Genomic DNA, 20,238 nt, shown 5'->3' with positions numbered 1-20,238 from the left:
TACTCAACTCAATGACACTGCGTGCAAAGGCAGTTTGGCAGTATTCAGGTCATCAGCCATAACATTTGTTTATTTCTCTTGGTCTGACACCAGGCCAGAAAAAAACAAATCCAAGTGATGAGATTAATGCAATTCCTGGCTGGAGCATGTGTAACTTTTTACATACAGCTGAGCATAAAAAGACCAATTTTGTGATGATGGAGCTGGATTGTCTTTCACTGAACCTGTGACTGCAAGCTAGAGCAAGAACATCCCTGTGGCTTTACAGAATCAGCCTTGTGGTATACAAAGCAGAGGGAAAGAGGTCCTTGACTACTTGACAGTCTTTCTACAGCTGATGCAGTATAGCTGGCTGATGGTGAATTTACAAGTAAATGTTGCTTTCATCAGGTAGAGATATTAAAAAAAAATATGCCACAAATCTGAATATGAGACAAAATGAATGAGGTACACTTTCTGGAACTTTCAGGAATAAGTAGTATTTGACTTTTCAAAGCATTTCACCCAAAAGTCCCTATTCACAATTTCAAGGGTATCATTTCAAGGTCTTTTTTACAGTACCTTATTTTTATTCTACCTGACAAATATCCTTCCAAATATAAGTTACAGATGCAAGTTAAACACGTTAAGCAACCAGCATCTCTGTAAAGCCAAATAATTTCCACACTGATCTGCCTTACTGTACTCCATTAAGGTTGGTAGGATAAACTACACTGATTTCATTTCCCTTTTAGGAAGCTATCCTCATAATCCTGCTTTAGAAGAAGAAGAGGAAAAAACCACTAGGGCTCAAAGGCAGCTTCAACCTAAAATAGTTACTAACTCATTCTACTCTTAAAGAGGTTTGGATTATTTCACTTCTCAAAAACAAAAAGATGCTGGCCAGCAGCTCAAGGTAGGTGAAGCCTCCAAAATCCATGTCCTTCTTTGTTGTAATAGACCTCTCTCTTCTCTCACGATTTATGGGGTTCTGTGGGTAGCTAAGTAAAGCAATAGCTAAAGAACTGTTGAAACATTCTCTATACTACACTGAGCTTGCTCTGGTATTTGTGCTGTGCTCAGGGCTCTTTACCCCCGTCAGAACAGAAGACTGGAACTGACACCCACCCAACAATTTGAGTGTCTCAGATGCACTACAAGAACACAAAACCCTTTCCCTCACCCAGTATGTCACAGTGGTTTCTTTCGCTTAGACACTGCAGCAAAGGAAGATATAGGGTATTCAGTTCTTTAACCAATCTCCCAGTTTCTCTACTGTTAAGAAGTGGGACTGTCCATGTGGCTTGTAGAAAGCAACAACCTGAAGCATGCCCAGCTCTTCAATTAGTAACTATGAATTTCAACCTTTTCAAACCAGTCTTTTTGTTACTTGAGTCTTAGAGGGACATCATATACAGAAAACACAGAGGGAAAAAATAAGGAAAAAAATCAAGGTCATATCTTCCCACAAACCCCGTGCAGTCTTTTATACAACAGGAGGTCAGACAGTAGAAAAATCTAAAGTTTAAAATAACTTGCTGTCTCCCCCCACAACAAGCCAGCCAAGCACAACTGCCACCAGAGTATTCCCTGAGGCCAGTAAGTGACACACAATGCCTGCCCTGGACAAAGGAGGACAAAGTGAGAGATCTGTACATTTCTGAATAAAAAAGAAACCCTAACCAGTCGAAAGCAAAAATATATTAAAATAATATTGTAATCTGATGCCTTGATTCCAAAATCAAAGCACAAGTAGTCACACCCTCTGCTTCACCAAACAGCCCAATGACTCCTTCAGAATTCTCACAACATTACTGCAAACAAACTTGACTCTAAGCATTTACACAACCGAGACTCAAGTGTAAGCTTCGGGGTCTCTCTGCTTTTAAAGGAGAGGGAGGAGAAGGAAAGAGATGAAAACCTTTGACATTTTTAGCGCTGCTTAAGCACAAGCCTTATTCTATTTTGCTCTGTGTCATTCCTCCCCCACAGGATGAAAAGCAATGCTACATGTTCAGTACGTAAATGGCCAAATGAGCTGAGCAATACCATAACAGACCTGTTAAGTCTGACTATAAATCATATGCAGATTCTCTGCTCCTTCCAACTTATGGAGAAATATGCAAATTAAGTAATTAGATACCTCTGAGAAGCCTGTTCTTTGATTCAGCATCAGCTTTAAAACAACAAAGGTAATTCATGTTTTAAAAAAATCCAGACAACGCAAAAATAATTGATGCTTATTTTCACACCTATTTCACACCACCAGTTTTCCATTATGGTGGACCAAACACAGTACTATTTAAAGTTTGGGGGTTTTATTGGCTGAAAAATTATGAAATCTTTTTTTCTAAAACAATATTTACCTAAGAACAGCAATCAAAAGAATCCCCAGATAGTAGATTTACATTATAATACCATCTCATCCAACCTTAGTGATTCCCTGTTTCAGGCACCTTCTGCCAAGAAGGGTTACTGAGCTCCAGTCAGGGAATACAGAAGACTTTGGATACCCAACCCCCACTAATTCTCCATTACTGTCTGCACAGTTCAGCCTGTGGAGTTACTCTTAATTGAACTATCTTATTACATATTTTGTCTAATTTTCAAATGGATTAGAAGTAAATTTCACACAAATTTAAACACTTGCAGAAGACAATGCATATTCAACTCTGTACATACTTCCTCAAATACATAATCTCTACTACTTTGATTATTTGTCAGATTTCCACACCCAACCATTCACTTTGATGAGAAGAACAAATTTTTATGTATTTGAAAAGTCAATGAACTGTGTAGAGTCCATAGACAAAACAGCCTAATGAGAAACTGCCTTTAAAATAATACATTTTGAAGTATGTTTAAGGATAAAGACATTCCTTCTGTAGTTATACATGCCCAATTCAGCTGAATCAAGTCCTGAATAAATAGAAACTATAAATAAAAAAATACTCTAAACAGACACACAATTAAGCCACAGGTTCAAACACTGTAGTATTGACTTTCTACTTATTATTCACCATGTAAACTTTAAATGACATCATGAAAGAATCACATAAGCATGATAAAATTCTATAAACAATTCTCAATCTTCATTATTTATTACAAAAAAGCAACTTTTAAAATTCAAATTATTATTTTAAAATAAGAACGAAATATTTAAAGGAAATCTTATTACTAGAAATCAAAAGTATGTGGTTCCTAATTTACAAAATTTTTCATACAACTGCTTTTACCTAAATAAAACAGAACTGCCAAATGTATTTTACATTTTAAAAGCAGCTTTTAAATTAATAGCATAAAACAAACATATACCTAACTACGACTGTGTAAGAAACATATCCTAGACTGGTTTGGGAGTCAGTAGAAAGACAACTTAGCAGTGAATTCTGGAATGTTAGAACTGCTGAATAAGATGCTATTGAAAGTTACTTCCAGAAAAAAAAAAAAATTTAAAAATTCTAAAACATCTCAAGTGCGAAATAATTAACAGAAGGAAAAAAACCACACCAAAACTTACAAACACTACACTCAAATACAAAGCTTCTTACAAACTTTAACTGGGAACATAGGGCTGCAATCTAATTCCCTTCTATACAGAGACACAGAAATACAGAGTTACAAGGGACAAGCAATACTGAACACCCAAATACATCATTTTTTTTGTTCAGCTTAGCTCAAAACCTCAAAAGAGCAAGGAAACAGCAATACCAGCAAAACAGAGGTGGTTTTGATACTGCTGATGAACTCTGAAAAAACAAAAAAATTAAACAAGTGAGTATTAGGCACAAAACCCCTTTAACTTCAGGAAATAAGTTGGGATGGTGGTGGGGGAATCTTTGTCTAGGGAAGTATTTATCATCATAAAACGCTCTCCAACAGCACACACTCTGGGTGCTTCCACAAGGGAAATTGTCACAAAGGAAGTCTCATCTGACTGTTTCATAATCACTTTAAACAGTAAAAACACAATAATTCTGAAGAAAGAATTTTCTTCTCCTTTCACTTCAATGCTTGCTCCTCCCAGCACAACACCACAAATCTAGAGACCACAGGGCGACATGGACATCACTAAAGCTAAACTTTGATTTATAAACTCTAAACACTCACCCAAACTGGATCAGCTCCCTGATTCCCTTCAAAACCCCACAATATCTTGTGTCATAGACATAAAACTTCGAGAAAGAAGCAGGCAGCCAGGGTGAGAGAGAAAGAAGTGTTAGACCAAAGTGTCAGGATGAGATCTGACCACGAAGACCTCAGAACAGACTCTCCCTTCACGTAAGGCACAAAAACTTATTAGGAATTAGACTTTCTCATTAAGAAAGCAGTCCAAGTCACAGTCCAAGGCTTAACTGTTTGATTCCATTTAGCAGTTTTCCTGTTACTCACAGGAACCCCATAGTTGTAAGGAACTATGCAATCAACAGTTCTGGTTGCAACCAAATGCATCTGGTTGGCCACACTTTACCCAGTGATTTAGACACTGAAGTAAAATATGCAGCATTTCTAGAAGTCTTATTTTCCACCTTAAATGACAGAAAAATCAGCATCTCCTTGAAATCCAGATGATCTATATTCAAACAAGCCAGAAACCTAAACCTTGGAGAAGTGCTGATTGTTCTCAACTTCCTGAAAACTTGCCTTCCTGAATTTTCATTTTCTTTTTTATTTGGAAGAAGTGGGAAAAGTTCTTAGTCTTGACCACAGGAAAAGCAAAGCCATCAGACCAGATTAGTTATGGATTTCAGGGATTAGCAAATATGAATCACAGAACAGAGAAACTAATCCAAAAACCAGGGCAAACTATAAAAAATACTAATATTGTGATTGAAACATATTAGTATTTTGAGATACACAGAACTGATGTGAGTTTAATCCAGTATCACATAAGAATTCAAACACACATCTAAAGACAAGTTTGCAATCCTCATGTATCCCTCTCGAAGTTATTCTGCAGAAAGACTTACACAGTAATATACTCAGAAGTTACTCATCTTTGAGTATTTAATAAAACATCTAAAACCATCAAACACTAAAATTTGATGTACTTGAATATATATGTAATAAAAACTTACTATAATTCAACCTTGAGGTTTGCACCTTAGTAAACTCATTTAATGTTTAAGCAGTCTTTTTTCAGCTAGTAAAATCATTAACCATCAAAGGAACCCAAATTAAATACTACTACAAATGCAATACAGCCATTTAACTGCTTTTTAAGGACGCATTATTCAAATCATCACCAAAATACTTTCTGAATATTAAAAAAAAATTCCAAATTTTTGGTAGAGTATTTGTCTACTGGATCTTCTAGTGGCATTCTGTCACACTGGACATGCTATCAGGTAACCAAACAACTAAGATGCTCATAGTACAGAATATGGGATCATTAGTAGTACTGAACAAATAATCCCAAACATCAAATTTTTCTCCTTGTTTGACTTTTATTGTAGTTTAATAAAAATTAAGATTATTTACGATTATGTAACATGCTTACATAATTCACAAATTTTACTATAACTTGCCCTACAAGTCCAAGTGTACCATACATTTGCTGGGAAAACAAAAACACCACCCACATCCCCCATAAAACCAACTACAGTGAAAAAAACCAAAACAAAACCAAACTCAGAAAAGCAGATAAAAGAAAGCCCAAAGCAAGTCTAAATGCATTCCCCTTAAGAATGTAGGGTGTTCATTTTCTGAACAGACTAAACAGCTAGTGCCATAAATAGTTTCACTTAAAAAATGAGTGCAGCTTACATAAGCATGTGGCAGTCAACCATTTTTACTGATGGTACTACAACCAACAGTGGCAAAAAAGTTCAGAAAGCAGCACTTAGGAGCTAATTCGAAGTATCTATTCAAAGTCCTTACTCCAAGGCTGACTAAGTAAGGCTACTGGGAAATCTTAAACTCAAATATTCCATGAATTGTTAAGTGGATAGAGTAATCCAAGGATTATGCTCAAGAGAAGTTATTCAGAGTAGCTCCAAAGCAGAAATTTGCTACTGTCATGAGGACACAACTTCTCCCCGAAGACACATCTGCTCTTCCTAGAATCCGTGTTCTAGCACATAATCAAAACATAAGAACAAGACATATCAAAATGTCAATATCATAACTACTTTCTTCTCACCTGCATCATAGAAATTCTAACACTTAAACCTACTTTTTTTTTTCCTCTTCTTCTAGAGCTCACAAAAGCCTTACTTTCCAAAACTCTAAAAAAACAAGAGACATTCAGAGACTTTAGAATGTCGTTCTTTAAATGTCTTTACAGAAGGCTGGACAAAACAATGGTCTATGGTATAGATTTTAACAAAATTCAGTGGTGGGGGGAAGCACAATAAGGACTGCTTGATTTTATGGGGGACTTTCTTAAACTCGATGCACAGAAGATAGTCAAACTTTTGATCCTTTCCTGTCAGCTCCCCAACACCAATCCCCTTTCAGCTATCTCTCCAAAACATCAAATCCATGAACTGCAAACCCCACAGGGACCATGGCTTCACTGAGCCCAGGACTGGCAATAAGAAGTTCTCTCTACCTCATCCAACCATCAGAAGAGTGAGCAGAATCTCTCATAAGACATGGATTTTTTAAAAGGTAAGAGGAGCTCTTCTTCCAACTCCTCTGTGTTTCCAGGACAGGAATCCTCCATCAGACTGGAAAAACCAGTCCACTACCATTATGTTTCAACCTCTCAATAACAGATGGACATGAGAACAAACTGCACTGGGATTTCTGAAATCAAAACCCAAGAACTGAATGGTACAGATAAGAACCAGACAACACAAGCCACCCTGCCCTGATCACATCTTGGATAACATATGCTCTTAGGATAAGTGTCATAAATTTTTGCTACAACTTTTACAGAAAAAATGTCTCAGTTAAGGAAAAGCAGCTTTCAAGTGACTGAGTGTTCCTCCAGAAATAGAAGTACTGTTTATCACAGTAACAGAAATGTCTGGGTTGTTGGTACTAGTGCCTCCATGAGTAACAACAACAGAGATCACTGAAGATGCCTCAGTGTCCACATTACTATAGAAAGATGTCAGTCACCTGATGGAACTAAGACCATCAAGGCCTGCTGTACAGAGTTGGTGAGAGGAATCTTTCCTCTCTTTGGAAAACTTCAAGTTGTCCTCTACAGAAGCCACCTCCCTCTTACAGACCCCTTACTCCTAGAGGAAGAACTTTATTTCAACACTCAGGTGCTTTTTGACTATTTTTCTCTTTTTTTTTTTTATATATAGTAGATCATAATTCCTAAAGACAGACAAAAATAGCTGATCTTACTCAGGTCTCTCTTAGGCCTAAGGCTACCTTCAGCCTCATTTACCTCAAATCCCAAATCTTGGAAAGGATTGGCAGGTAGAACATTTACTTGACTTGGAACTTTCTTTAAAGCAAAAGAAGCATTTACAGCATCTAGAAGCTGGGATTCAAAAGCAAAGAGGCAGATGTAAGAGAAACTACATTCTGATATTTATGAACTTAATTCAGCTACAACAGATGTGGTAGAAACTCTCCTCCCTGTCTGACCTCCGTTCCTTTAAACTGGATATTCCAAGAAAAGAGTAATGAAAAAAATGTTTGTTGCAGAAAGTGCCAATGAACTCAAACCAACACAGAAGGAAGCTGGATGTGAACAGGGTTAATTCTCACTGTCACTGCCTGCTACCGAAACCAGTACACATCGAAGAGTAACACCTTAAGAGCAGGAGAAATTACAAAACTGCAAACATATTCCTGAGCAATTATTCAAAAAGTTCTTACTCACAATGCATGAAGCATTCAGTCTAACAATGAGATTTGTTGTGAAACACCTGCATAAAACACTGATGCTCATGAAGTTGGAACAGAATGTAAACTTTCATAACCACGTTTTCACGATGCTGCCCAAACAGCAAAAAACAATGCATAGATAAAAGATTTAGATAGCAATTTCCTCCCCTGTGCTGTCCACTTGAAACTTACTGAGTTGAAAAAAATCCATGCTAATGTACAAAAGTATTGACAAAAGTTTTAAAATATTTCGTTTAAGTGTTCCAAATTCAGCTATAACACTTGCTCAGCAATTACTGAAGTCACATTTACAAATGTCCAGATCATTCAACAGCTAAAACTTGATTTTTACCAGGAAAAAAATAAAATGACTTTTCACCAGAATAGCTAGAAAATAACTTAAAAGTTTTTAACACATTCAAATCAGCAGTGAGATGATATTTGATGTAATGCTTCCTAGTAGAAATTTAACCTATTCTTGCTTTTTTGAGCAAATATGAACCAATAGAGAAATTGTACCAAATTAACATTTCATCTTACCTAGACACATGATTTCTGATCCAACATTAGTAGGATTAGAGTGAGAATTATTGTTCCTTCAAGATAAATGTAAGAATTTCAAGAAAAAAAGGCAGATACACTTTAATGCAATGCTATGCAACAGCCTAGTACCTGGCTTACTGTTTCTGCAAGCTGATCTTCAAGAACATCCACATGAAAGCCAAGTTCTATATTTCTTTCTTAACTTGCACAGCATCTAGGTTAAAAAAAAAAAAAAGACAAAAACCAACCATCTGCTATTAATCAACTATTATTGATCCTATGTCCAACACAAAAGAACAAAACAAATCTGTAACTCTTTCAAGTGCTAGAAAAAAATGCCCACATCTTGAGTCAAGCCAAAATATACAAACTCCCCTCTGAAGACAAAGAATTACACTTGACGATTTATACCAGCATGACAAATAACATATATAGAACAAACCAAGCCTTTTGCCAGCCATTTTCTAATGCAGCTGTGGCACTGTAAACCAGGAAGAGTTGTGCAAACAAACGAGACTTGGGGGCTAATCACCTCAGAATATAACCAAGGAACGGGAAAATGCTTAAGCTTAAAGCTGCAACAAGATTAAAATACCAGAATACCACTGCTGTGGTTCTTTTTGCCGAATTTGGTAAGAAACCATCAATACCGAATGCAGTTTATTAAATCGTACAAGTTTTTTCCAGATGCAACATCCAAGACAAACACTGATAGTAACGGGGTTTCTTTTTCTAAAAACTCTCCATTTGTCCCTAGATCAACCATGATTTCACAGAAATTGACCCACTTTTCAAATTAATGTACACTTTAGTGAATATGCAATTTCATTTGAAAGGAACTATTTCATTTTGAGTGTTGAATAAGACTGATTGAACAGAATCTGCTGAAAGGTCTTTTCCAGAAAACACTCTTAATAATCCACCAGCAAGCCCACACACAGGTAGGAAAACGTCTGTACTCGAGTTGTGACCACCAGGTTACTCAACACTACCATAGCAGAAAGATCTCTTGCACCCTCTCTCTCTCTTTGCTACCTTGCTATTTGCTTACAAAGCCCCTCGCTTTAAACAACTCTCTGAAAAGAGCAGTAATTTTCCTTACAATAGAGCCAGATTAGGACAAAACCTGGTAATTCAATGCTTTTAAAATACCACTACTTTGAATTCAGGCCCGTTAATAAAATAAAGCCCACCAGGAACTGAAGAACTAATGCTTCTTAAAAACACAAAGCTGTAGTATCTAACCTCAACAGAGATGGCATTTTTCATTTTTACTCTGTAGTGCTATGCTGACTACTTTAAAATAACACTTGGAAGAAACATTTAACATAGTAATCAATGGAGTGTAAGAATACTGAAATGTTACTTCCACTCTGACATTAAGCTGAGATAGACATTGTGACCTATCTGGTATAATTAATCTTCAAAAAGAAAAGAAGAACAAGAAAAATGCCAAACAATAAGAACTCACTGCACAACTTGAACTGTACCAGCAATACTGTGGCATTTTCTCACCTTATTATATACATACTGAATTTTGTGTCATGTATTTCAGCTTCAAGTCAATGAGGACGCCTCAGTGATGTTTTTTCTGGAAGTTGTGCACGTGAGTCTCCTGGATACCAATACCACAGTGCCACCTCTAAAACACTGACACAGCACAGAAGTTGCTGACCAACCACTCTCCTCATACAGAACAGGAGATACCCAGCACGGATATTCAGTACCACAGAACCACCTAATTATCACCGTTTGCCTGGAGCTGGAGAGAGCATTTTGCTTAAGTATTATGAGCACATTCCATGTTTAAAAGCCTTTCAAAGGACAACTTTGACTGACACTTGAAGGTTTGGCAGACTATTGGAACCTATTCCAGCAGTGTTTTCAACCAACACCTTCAATATTTGCATGCGCAAGTCTAAACAAGTACTTCAAAACTTATCTTTCTATTTAAAGTGATCACAGGTGAGAACTGGCACCATGACATCACCACACATTCAACTTCTGCAAAAGGGTTCTCAATCTCTCACAAAAACAAGACAGTCAATATGTCTTTGGACAGTATTTTAGTCTACTATGCCTATACAGAAATAAGCCTAGATAAAATTTGTATTATATAGAAAATCAAGAGTTCCAATGTAGAAAAAGGAAAGACAATAATAGAAAACTTTGCCAGAGATTTGAAAATAAATCCCTAATATTAGTTTACTGCACTAGGTAGCACCAAAATTTTTCAGTTTGGCTTTATTTTTCTGTTTGAGTAAAGACAGTAACAGGGTCAGGAAAAGATACTGCAAAACCACAAGTAACAGATACTTCTACCACATACCTTGCATTCAAAAGTAGTCCAAAAGGTGCTTATGATAATATTTCAGGCTTTGTATGAACCGTTTCAGTTTCACACTCCATTTGTCACCTGCCTTTTAACCATACCATGGAACAAAAATAACTTCCACTGCAAACACCTTTAGTTGCACTTTACTTGCACTTATGTGTGCGCACACAGGCACTGCACCTACTTCAGCTCACAGCAGTGGGAACAGCTGCATCATAGATACTCCCAGAGCAGAATGTGTCATAGCATAGTTGAGTTGGATGACTAAGCACACACGATAGTATCATTTGATGTTACCCAAAATTTACTAGATTTGATCATTTTCTCAATGACTTGATCATCACTAAAATACCTTTGGTGTCCAAAAAGTAAATCAAAGGCTTTTGCCTGCGTTGGTGATTTTACTGAAACACTGAAGCTGTGAAAGTAGGGATTTGAAAATCATCCCAGCTGAAGACAAAGCACTTTGAAAAATAATTCAATGAAACATCTTAGGTTTCCCATTCATTATGTACTGCAGTACATGCCCATGTAACTCTTGCCCTAATGAAGAATATTTTTGTAGGTCATGCTTTGAGGTTACTTATGCTGTTTACAGACACATACAAAATAAATTATCACAGGTTTGAAATCAGGAGAAAGCCTCTACAGACCAGTGCAACCAAAAACTTTATTTAAGCCCTACATTATTCTTGAGAGGGGACAGAGGAATTACTGCCGGATAAACCAAAGAATCACATCAATGTATTCTCCTGGATGACTTCAAAAGAGTCATTTGCCATTAGGATTACCTTTACTCTGCAACTCAACTGAGAGACACCAGCACAGATATCACCAAAGCTGGGTGAAAGTCAGATGTTTTCACAACACCTAGTCTTCCTCAAGATGAAAAATCATGGAAAGAAAAAGGAGCCTCAGTGAGATTCAGCATACAAGAATGAACACAGGTCTCACAATATCTTCGTTAGTTACCTGCAGTCATTATCTGTAAAGGTTATGAACCAAGATGAAAAAAATACGTCGTAAAAGTAAAGGATGATTTCATAATAAGAATGCATCACACTTATCCAGCTACCTGTGTTTAAACCAAAAGATTCAAGATTAAAGGTAGGCTTAAATGCTAATTTTATTATTCTTTACTACTGTGTGCAAAATTTGGTATGGTAATTTTACAGACAAACTGAGACAATCTATATATAAATTAATTCAGGTTGTTATGGCGCTCTTCAGATTGCTGCTGTCAACAGACACCATTCACAAGGCAGGAAAAAGTGCAAGCTTTTACAAATATTGTGAAATGCTTTATTTTTAAGAATCCTGTTCCTCTCTCTCTACAAAGAGGAAATGAATTTAACATTTCTTCTTTTCACATGAAGTATGTTAACTGCAAATATACTTAAGGAGGGGCAGAAGAAAGTATTGCTTTTCTTGCAGATCTAGAAAACAAAATTAAAGTTACCAGACCAGTGACTGACCTTTGACTATGCAAGCTTTACCTGTAAGTTTTAAGAGTTCTGTTCTACTAAGTCCTCTGGAAACATCAGTAATCAGGTGGACATGCTATATATGCCCATGAAGAAATACTACTCAATTTTGTCACAGTAAACACCAGCATTAAAAATAACAAACACATCAGCTGCATACGTTAACCTGACCACTCTCAGTATTTATTTAGAATTGAAGAATAATATCTTCAAACCTGTTAGCATTGAGACCTTCCATGACTGTTTTATGCATGTTTACCTGAACACTGTGTCTAACTTAAGTTTTTCCATTACTTTCCAAGTGTGGTGTTTCTGAGCCATTCCATTTTTTTGGACACAGAGAATCTCCAACAAACCCTGAAGTACAAATACTCCCAGGCCATCTAAGCAATTGTCTTTCCTCTCCTTGTTTTCTCCTTGCCAAAGCCAGGGAAACAACGGCCAATATCATGTTACAAGTTATGTTTGAACAAGAGAAAAAGCACAAGTGCATAGTCCTACACTAACACTGAACAGTATAAATAAGAGCTGCATCCATCCACCATATCCACTTACATCAAAAAAATCAACTAAAATGAAACTCGAGTTAATCTTCCTCAGAGCCAATAGAAGCAGTCGATAAGATCTCAAACCCGACCTGAAGCCAAGACTCTGGACAGAGCTTAGCCAAGGCCTTGCTACCTTTGGGGGCCTTCTATTTCTAGAGCCAAGGAGCAGCAGCAGCATCGCGCTGCAGTCACGTCCAAGGGGCAGTGGCAGCGTTTACCTGTGAATTCATTAGGTTTTTATTAATTAATTAATTTTTACGCAGCAAGAGCATCATCAGTAGCCCAGCAGACACCACAGCCCCTGCTGAGGGGACACCCGCACGGGATCCCCGGGCAGTCCGCCCGCCTCGCTCCGCAAAGGGCTCCAAAAACAAAGACCAAAGTTTTCCCTGCTCGGTGCGTGGGAGTGCGGTAGCGAAACAGGAGCCAGGATCAACACGAGTCGCCTTCCGTCACCACACCCGGGCCCACGCAGGGCAGGACACCCCCTGCTCCCTGGGGCAGCCCGTCTGTGTCCCCCCGGGACGGCGACAGCCCGCTCCTACACGGGAAGGGGGGACACCCACAGCCCGGCGGCATGGGGGGAGCGAGGGGTGTCACCCGAGCCTCCCTCACTGACCCCCGGCAGCGGGGCGGCCCTTCCCGCCCCCGGATTCACCTCCCACACCTGTCCCTCACCACCGCCCCCCCTCACCGTGCTGCGCTGGGGGCTCGGCTCCGGCTGCGGCTGCGGCTCCGGCGGCTGCATTCCCGCCCCCCGGCTCTGCCCCGGGCCCCGCTGCGGGGGCCCCCCCGCTCCTCCTGAGGAAGGGGAGAGGGAGAGGCGCGTGCCCCGGCGGGCGCGGGGAGCGGAGGCTGGAGCAGGGACAGGGGTCCGGGGCAGAGCGCGGCCGGGAAGCGCTTCCGGGCTCAGTGCGGGGCGCTGGGGCCGCCGGGCGGGGCGGGGCCCCGGCTGCGCCCAACGGCATCCGACATGGCGCGGCCCGCGCGCGCCGGACCGCACGGCTCTCGCGAGACTTTGGCGGAGCCAGCAGCGGAGCGGGGGGAGTGGGGGCGCGAAGGCGCGCGGCAATGAGCGGGGGAAGGCGGGGCGGGGGCGGGGCCGGGGGCGGGAGCAGCCCCGGAGCAGCCCCGGGTGGGGCGGGGCCAGCCCCGAGGGGCGGGGCCAGACGGTGTGAGGGGCTCCGAGCTGGGGGTGCTCTCATGTCTCTCCTCAGCCCCGGCACCGCGGGGAATACTCGGTGCCTTTAAACGGAGCTTCCCCGGAGCCGGGGAAGGACACGGTGCTGCGTGCTAGAGGCGATCGAGGTTCCTCCTCCCGGGCTTCCCCCTCTAGAGAAGCCTGGGCGTGGTTGGGCAGTGACTGGAACCAAGGTGTTATTTCCTGAACGTTGACAGCAGCGATAAGGTGCGTGGACACAGTGGCTACGGCACAGTTCACAGAATCACAGAATGTGTCAGGTTGGACCACAGTGGGTCATCTAGCCCAGCCTCTCTCCTCATGCAGCGCCATCCCAGAGCACATGGCACGGGACTGTGTCCAGACGGTGCTGGAATGTCCCCCCTGAGGGGGATCCATGTCCTCTCTGGACGATCTGTTCCAGCGTGTGTTCTTACATAGCGCCGGATAGCTATGAGCAGAAAAACACTGGTGTGCTCTGCTCCTACCCAGATGTCTTGTGATCGTGTGCCAGTCCATGTAATAATTTTGTACCTCTGCTTGCAGGACAGACTTGGGGATGTTATGATTAATATGGATTGATCCAATGTGAACTTTTAATTGACATCTACGGAGGCTGAAACCTTCCTGTTGAGGCAGATCCTTGCAGATGGTTTAGTGGGTGTACACTGATTTTTCATCCACAGGGCCTTGAGATTACATTCGGTTTGTGTGCCAGCACAAACCGGTCTAAAGCATCTTTTCCCAAATCAGAAAGACCATGATTTGCATTTTTCAGGATTTGTGTGTGCATTTTTAGATATTTTTCTTTGTTTTGACAGCATCTGTCTTGTGTGGATTTTTTTTCTTTTTTACTTATCACAGTTTCAGAGACACAGAAACACCATTGCACTGATACCAATGAGAGCATCTGCAGAGCTCTGTAACCACCTTCTGTCTCTCTCTGGCAGAGAATTGGAAGTGCAGGGGGGACGTGTGTCTTGTATTGCCATTACTGGCTCTCCACGTCATCTTCCGTGTGCAGAGGCCTCAGCTCCCGTGTCAGAGGTTGTGTGAAGTTAATTAAGGAATTCCTGTATTCCATTCCCTACATCAGAAACACACCAAGCCTGACTAACATTTCTGGAGGGGCAAGATGCAAAACTAGAATTAAACAGGATCTCGGTGCAACAATATTTTTATCTAAAAGAGATTGATTCTTATTCTCTGATTGGAATTATTATCAAGATGCTGAAGTGCATATTCCTCAGCAAAAATCTTTAATTCCCAAATATAAATGTGTGCTGTTAATGCCAATGAATGGCTCCCATAGCTATATCTGGTCTCATGTAAAAGGTAAGAAACAGCCCTGTTGATGTTGTGCACATGACAGTCTCTGTGCCCTGGCTTACACGTGCTGGCCCTGGCTTCTGCAGCATTATTTGTGTTGTCCAGCTACTGTCTTAATTCATCCTGTCATTGTTGTTTCCAGATTTTTCAAACCAACATCTGACTCACTTTGTCATTGCCTCTCTGTAAACTCCTTGTACTACAGCTCCAGTGTGTCCTGGCGAACTACTGTTGCTTCATACAAATGGGCTCCATGGCTCCATTACTTTTCAGAAGCAACCAGTGCTTTGTTTTTGTTTGAAATTATGTTTTTCCTCTGCAATTCTCTGCAGTGGACTAGTGGAGGACTATAATCCAGCAATTGCCTGACTTTTATCCCACTTTCAAAGCAGGAGCATTCCAACAGAAATTGCAGACGCTCAGAATTTTTCATCTGCCCTTAGCTAGTTGTAGGCTTGAGAACAGGATTGTGAGACTGGGAAATTAATCGGTCTTGAAACTTCACAATTAATCATAGCACAGCCAGGGCTGTGCTCAAGAATTTAAGAAAAAAATCCTTATGGGTATTAGGTGCCTGATTACCCCAGAAATCAAAGATTGTGTATGTTCTAACTTTGCTGAACACATCTCTGGAAGCAGTTAATTTTATTGCTGATCCAGCTTTTCTGTCTTTTAGCCATATGACAACTACAAAAATTGATTATTCGGAAAAGTAATATTAGGAAAACGCTTAATGCATTTTTAGCTGCTTCTAATGGGATTTAGCAGCTGGAAACAAGAAGAGCTGGCACTGAGTAATCATGGCTGTTCTTAGACAGCTGTGTGGGAACCAGAGTATCAGGACTCTGAAATAAATCACCTTTTTTTCTGTATTTTAAAAAATGCAATATATGCAACGAAGAATTTTTAAGCTAGACCTTTATACTTGCAGCTCAGACAGTTAAAGTCAAGTGGAATTCATCGTTAAATCCAGTCTTGTAATAACTTTTAGATGAAAATGCCCCTGGGTTATGTATGATTATTTTTTTTTTTTTTTTTTATTTAATGCTTATGGCAGTTACTATCTTTGAAAGGCCTCAGGTTTGAATTTAAATTCCATGCTACATTAATTTTTAAGCAGAACAAAAATGTAGTTATTTCTGCTCCCCTTTTCTCTTTATGAGCAACAATCCAATAGACCCATTTTCCTGTTTTGGAAGAAAGCAATTTTATGTATGTTGGTGCCTAGGAATTGCAGTCAGAAAAGCATCTTGGTAAAATTACCCTTCCATAGGTTTTCTGTCTGAATAGCTCCTGTACTCACTTAGTTCCATTTACAAATCAAAAGCATGATTTTTCTGATGCAAGCACCATAAGCTGAGTTTTGAATCTAAAAAGTCAGAGTTCTTTCCTCTGTTACACCATTATACTTTTTGTCACTGAAATGTACCAAACAAGTTTATTTGGTGATGCTTAAGGGGGAACGCAGTCCCACTGTGTGGGAATGGAATGCATGTATTTGTCAGAGTTTTATCAAAAAAAATAAGTTCTATTTTTTGGTCCTAAAGTACTTCAAGTATTTAACACTATCATGGAAAGAGCCAGGAATGCATGCCTAGAGTAAGAAGGTACCATTTTTTTCACACTGTTTTCCTTATGGAAGGAAATTATTTTGTGATGAAATCTAAGCAGTCATCTACCTGTCTGTGGTAGTGCTTTGTGTAAGTGTCCGGTCCTGCTGACCCCAGTGGTAGTTTGTGTTCAAGAAATTGCAGAATTCAGGGTCTAAAGAGGATTATTTAGGTGGAATCCTATGGAACTGGAGCTCACAGTCAACAATATCCTTTCTATGATAATTTTGATTCTGCCTGCATATTCTTTAACAAGTCCTGTGCCATTGGTTTGTAAGTCTGCCTCACTTCTCATTACATGTTTCATTACATTTAAGGAACGTATCCTTGGCCTTTCCTCACCTTAATGTGAATTCTATGCCCTAAAAACGATTTCTAGAGCACAATTAATCTACTAGATTCCAAATTTAATCACAACTTTTTGGAATTATGCATCATCCTTTGTACTTTTCCTTCTGCTAAAGCTGTTTGCAAAGCTGTTTTAAAGCTGTTTTGACTCTGCTAGATACCTAGGTTATTTTTTTTTAATTTCAAAGTGGTGTCAGCCACGTCACTGAGGTAGCAGTAGAAAATGCTTGTTTTAACATTTGATCATGGATCAAGAAATTGAGCTCAAAATTGAGGTATTTTGGAACTTACTAGTAAACACAGCAATAGTGAAGCTGAGAAGTCAAAATAAACCTCTGAGAAAATGGAAAATATTCCCAAGAGCAGTCAAAAATGTTACTGCTTTATCTTAAGGTGGAATCTTTTGCTGCCTTATGAAGTGCAGATCTAAATAACTGCATAGTGTTCGACCCTCAGAAGGGTCACTTTACGCAGTTTGGGGAACCTGTTGGTGTATGTTTAGGTGTCCCATGTGTCCAGGGAAGGATCAGACATTATCCCCCACTATTCCCTTTTCCCTTTACTCTTCACTTCAGACATACAACACTGTGGTCACATCTCTTTATGTACCAGAAGATTTTCAAGGTATGCCTTTGTACTCTGAAGTTCTGTGAGTGACTCCATCAGGCAGGGACAGAACTCTCCTGCTCTTTGGGAGTGGTCTTCTGACCTGGAGAACAAGACAGATACTGGGAAGAGGCGTAGAGCTGCTCCCCCAGTGTGCCATTCCCTGCCTCTTCGTTGGCTTGCAGTCATCACTTTTATTTTGCAATTTCCATAATTAAGTTTGCTGCTTTACAGATTAGAGTATGATTTGGATAAACTAGACTTTTTGAAGAGCAGATTCTTCAAAAGCATGCTTAAAAACGTACAAAAATTTCAAGTAACTCCTTTGCAGAAGCTCCTTAACATCTGCAGTCCTGGCACAGTTGTTGTCATTAAGCTGTTGGTGCTGAAAGACTGATAAATTAAACCAGTCATAACATATAAGGGATTGGGGCATAAGTGTTTTCTCAGTGTTGGAATGGGATCTGTAGTGTGAGGAAAGTGAAAAGACATCCTTACGTGTATGTCTTTTATAAGCATGAATTTTTGTTGTTAGGATTCAAAGGCTTTAGTAATAATTCAAATGGAATTTGTGATTTTTTTTTTTTTTTTTCCTAAAGTGACATGAAGACTGTGTTTCTCTTTTGGATGATATATATAAATATAATTGATTTCCTTAGTAGTGCTTTTCATCGCTGTTAATTTTGGTGCTCCGGTCAAATGAAGTTCCTGAATACCTAGAGTTCCCCTGTGGTAGCAGAAATTGAAATGAATGATGTCATTTGCTCCTTCTGTGCCAGTGCTATTGTGTGGGACTACTGTATCCTATAAAATGAGCTTCCGTTTTTATCTTAGGTGTGGCTGTCCTTCCGCAGTGCACACAATGCCCCTGGCTTGAGTCCATTGTGCCATTTATGTGTTACATAGATGCACCTAGATTGGGGAGTCTGATTTGTTAAATTTCTTTTAAGGATTTTTAAATTCTCGAGAATAAAAGGAACACATCTGCAAATTACCATAATAGAAGACTGTGTGCATTCCTTAATTTAGGATGATTTGGTGGTTTGCAGTTCCCTCAGGATAAGTAACATTTTTGCCTCAATTCCTGTAATCAGATCTAATAGCATTAGGGTGTTTTTTCCAGTTCCCAGATTTTTCACTGAAGTGTGACATTTGAAAAGGAGATAATGCTTTTGAGTTGTACTGACTGCTTGTCCAAACTCATCATCACATACTGTCAGTGGCCCAGCTCTTGCTGAGTGCCAGCTGATCCTGAACAGGAACAGGGGCAGATAGCTGATCACCACATCACATCAGATATGGTTGCTAGTGAAAGCAATCAGAGTGATTGGGGCAGAAAAACCCAGTCTGTAGAAATGAAATACTCATCCTTATGGGAATGCAAGAGAGGTCTGTGGGACATGTAGAAAGCATTACTGCCTAAGGATCAAATGTTCTTTACACTCTTTCTTGCTTTCGTATTCTTTTGTTGGACAGGAGAGATACAAGGGGTGTTACAGCCCTGTGAGTTGTTCCAGAGGGAAGGAACAGTGTGTTTTGACTGTGAAACAAATACTTCCTTTTAGTCTCTGTTGTTATATTCCTGGAAAGATGCACAAGTGTAATAAAAAATTATTTTCAAACCACGCTCTGTAATACCACACTAAGGTGCAACCCTGCTGCAGGATATGAGTGAAAACCAGCTACTAACACAAGATTTGGGCAAGGTTCCTCTTTATTATATAAAACACAACAGATTTCATTCTGTGATTGTTTTGATTATATTTTATAGCCTGCTATGGAAAGTTTCATTTCAGCCATGCTGAAATATTTTGGGCCAGCAGCAAGAGCGTAAGTTGTGTGTAAAACACTTTCAGGATCAGTTTATCAGTCTATTATCTTTGCAGTATCTTTGCTCAGTAAGTGATGGGGCATAACCACACCAAGTTTAATCCAGCCAGCGTCCATTTTGACAATCATATAAATACACTGGGCTCACAAACTTCACATGTATATATATATGCAGTATTTTCTGTAGGTTTGTACTGTCAGTGATGAAGTGTGTGCTGGTGAGTCTGTATTACTTCTGTTTCTACCTAGGTGAAAGTTAATGTGAGTGTGCCCACTACAACAGAACCAGCTCTTGTGGCAGAGGCATCTGCAGAGAGGCTGCAGTGGTGTCATAGTACAGGCTGGGTTAGTAGCCAGAGATTAATTTATGACCTATATGTGTTCTTAAATAGTAATGGAGAATTTTGCCTGAAATCACTGGGCAAAACATGTAACTTCTTGGACCTTGAAAAGGAAGCTTTAAGGTAGGGCCCTATGATGAAATGTTTAAAAGTGTCTTGACTGTTGATTTGCAGTTTATGACATCTTGCAGTACTGCAGAACAGCCTGCAGCCTGAGCAGTTCTGTAAATCATCAGCACCACTTTTGGAGGAAGATTGGGGTGTACTGCACTGGTACTTGAGGGAGAGTTAAGGCCAAGGAGTTTTTTTTA

The 20,238-nt window shown here is 39.7% G+C and overlaps 1 protein-coding gene across 5 annotated transcripts in view; it reads right to left on the bottom strand.

Moving 5' to 3' along the window:
* TAB3 (TGF-beta activated kinase 1 (MAP3K7) binding protein 3) overlaps positions 1-13,683 on the bottom strand; it is a 44,483-nt gene extending 30,800 nt beyond the window's left edge. For 4 of the 5 annotated variants that reach the window (XM_058835945.1, XM_058835954.1, XM_058835960.1 and 1 more), the window contains exon 1: positions 13,378-13,680. The gene's annotated coding sequence lies outside the window, so the exon portion shown is untranslated. Of the gene's footprint in view, positions 1-13,377 lie in introns of all 5 variants that reach the window. The other variant, XR_009277293.1, reaches the window with a different exon arrangement.
* Positions 13,684-20,238: the final 6,555 nt, after the last annotated feature.

The sequence above is a fragment of the Poecile atricapillus genome, chromosome 1, assembly GCF_030490865.1.
Source record: "Poecile atricapillus isolate bPoeAtr1 chromosome 1, bPoeAtr1.hap1, whole genome shotgun sequence".
Taxonomy (NCBI): domain Eukaryota; kingdom Metazoa; phylum Chordata; class Aves; order Passeriformes; family Paridae; genus Poecile; species Poecile atricapillus.
The sequence above is the reverse complement of the archived record's forward strand: the minus strand, read 5'-3'. Positions and strand labels throughout refer to the sequence as shown.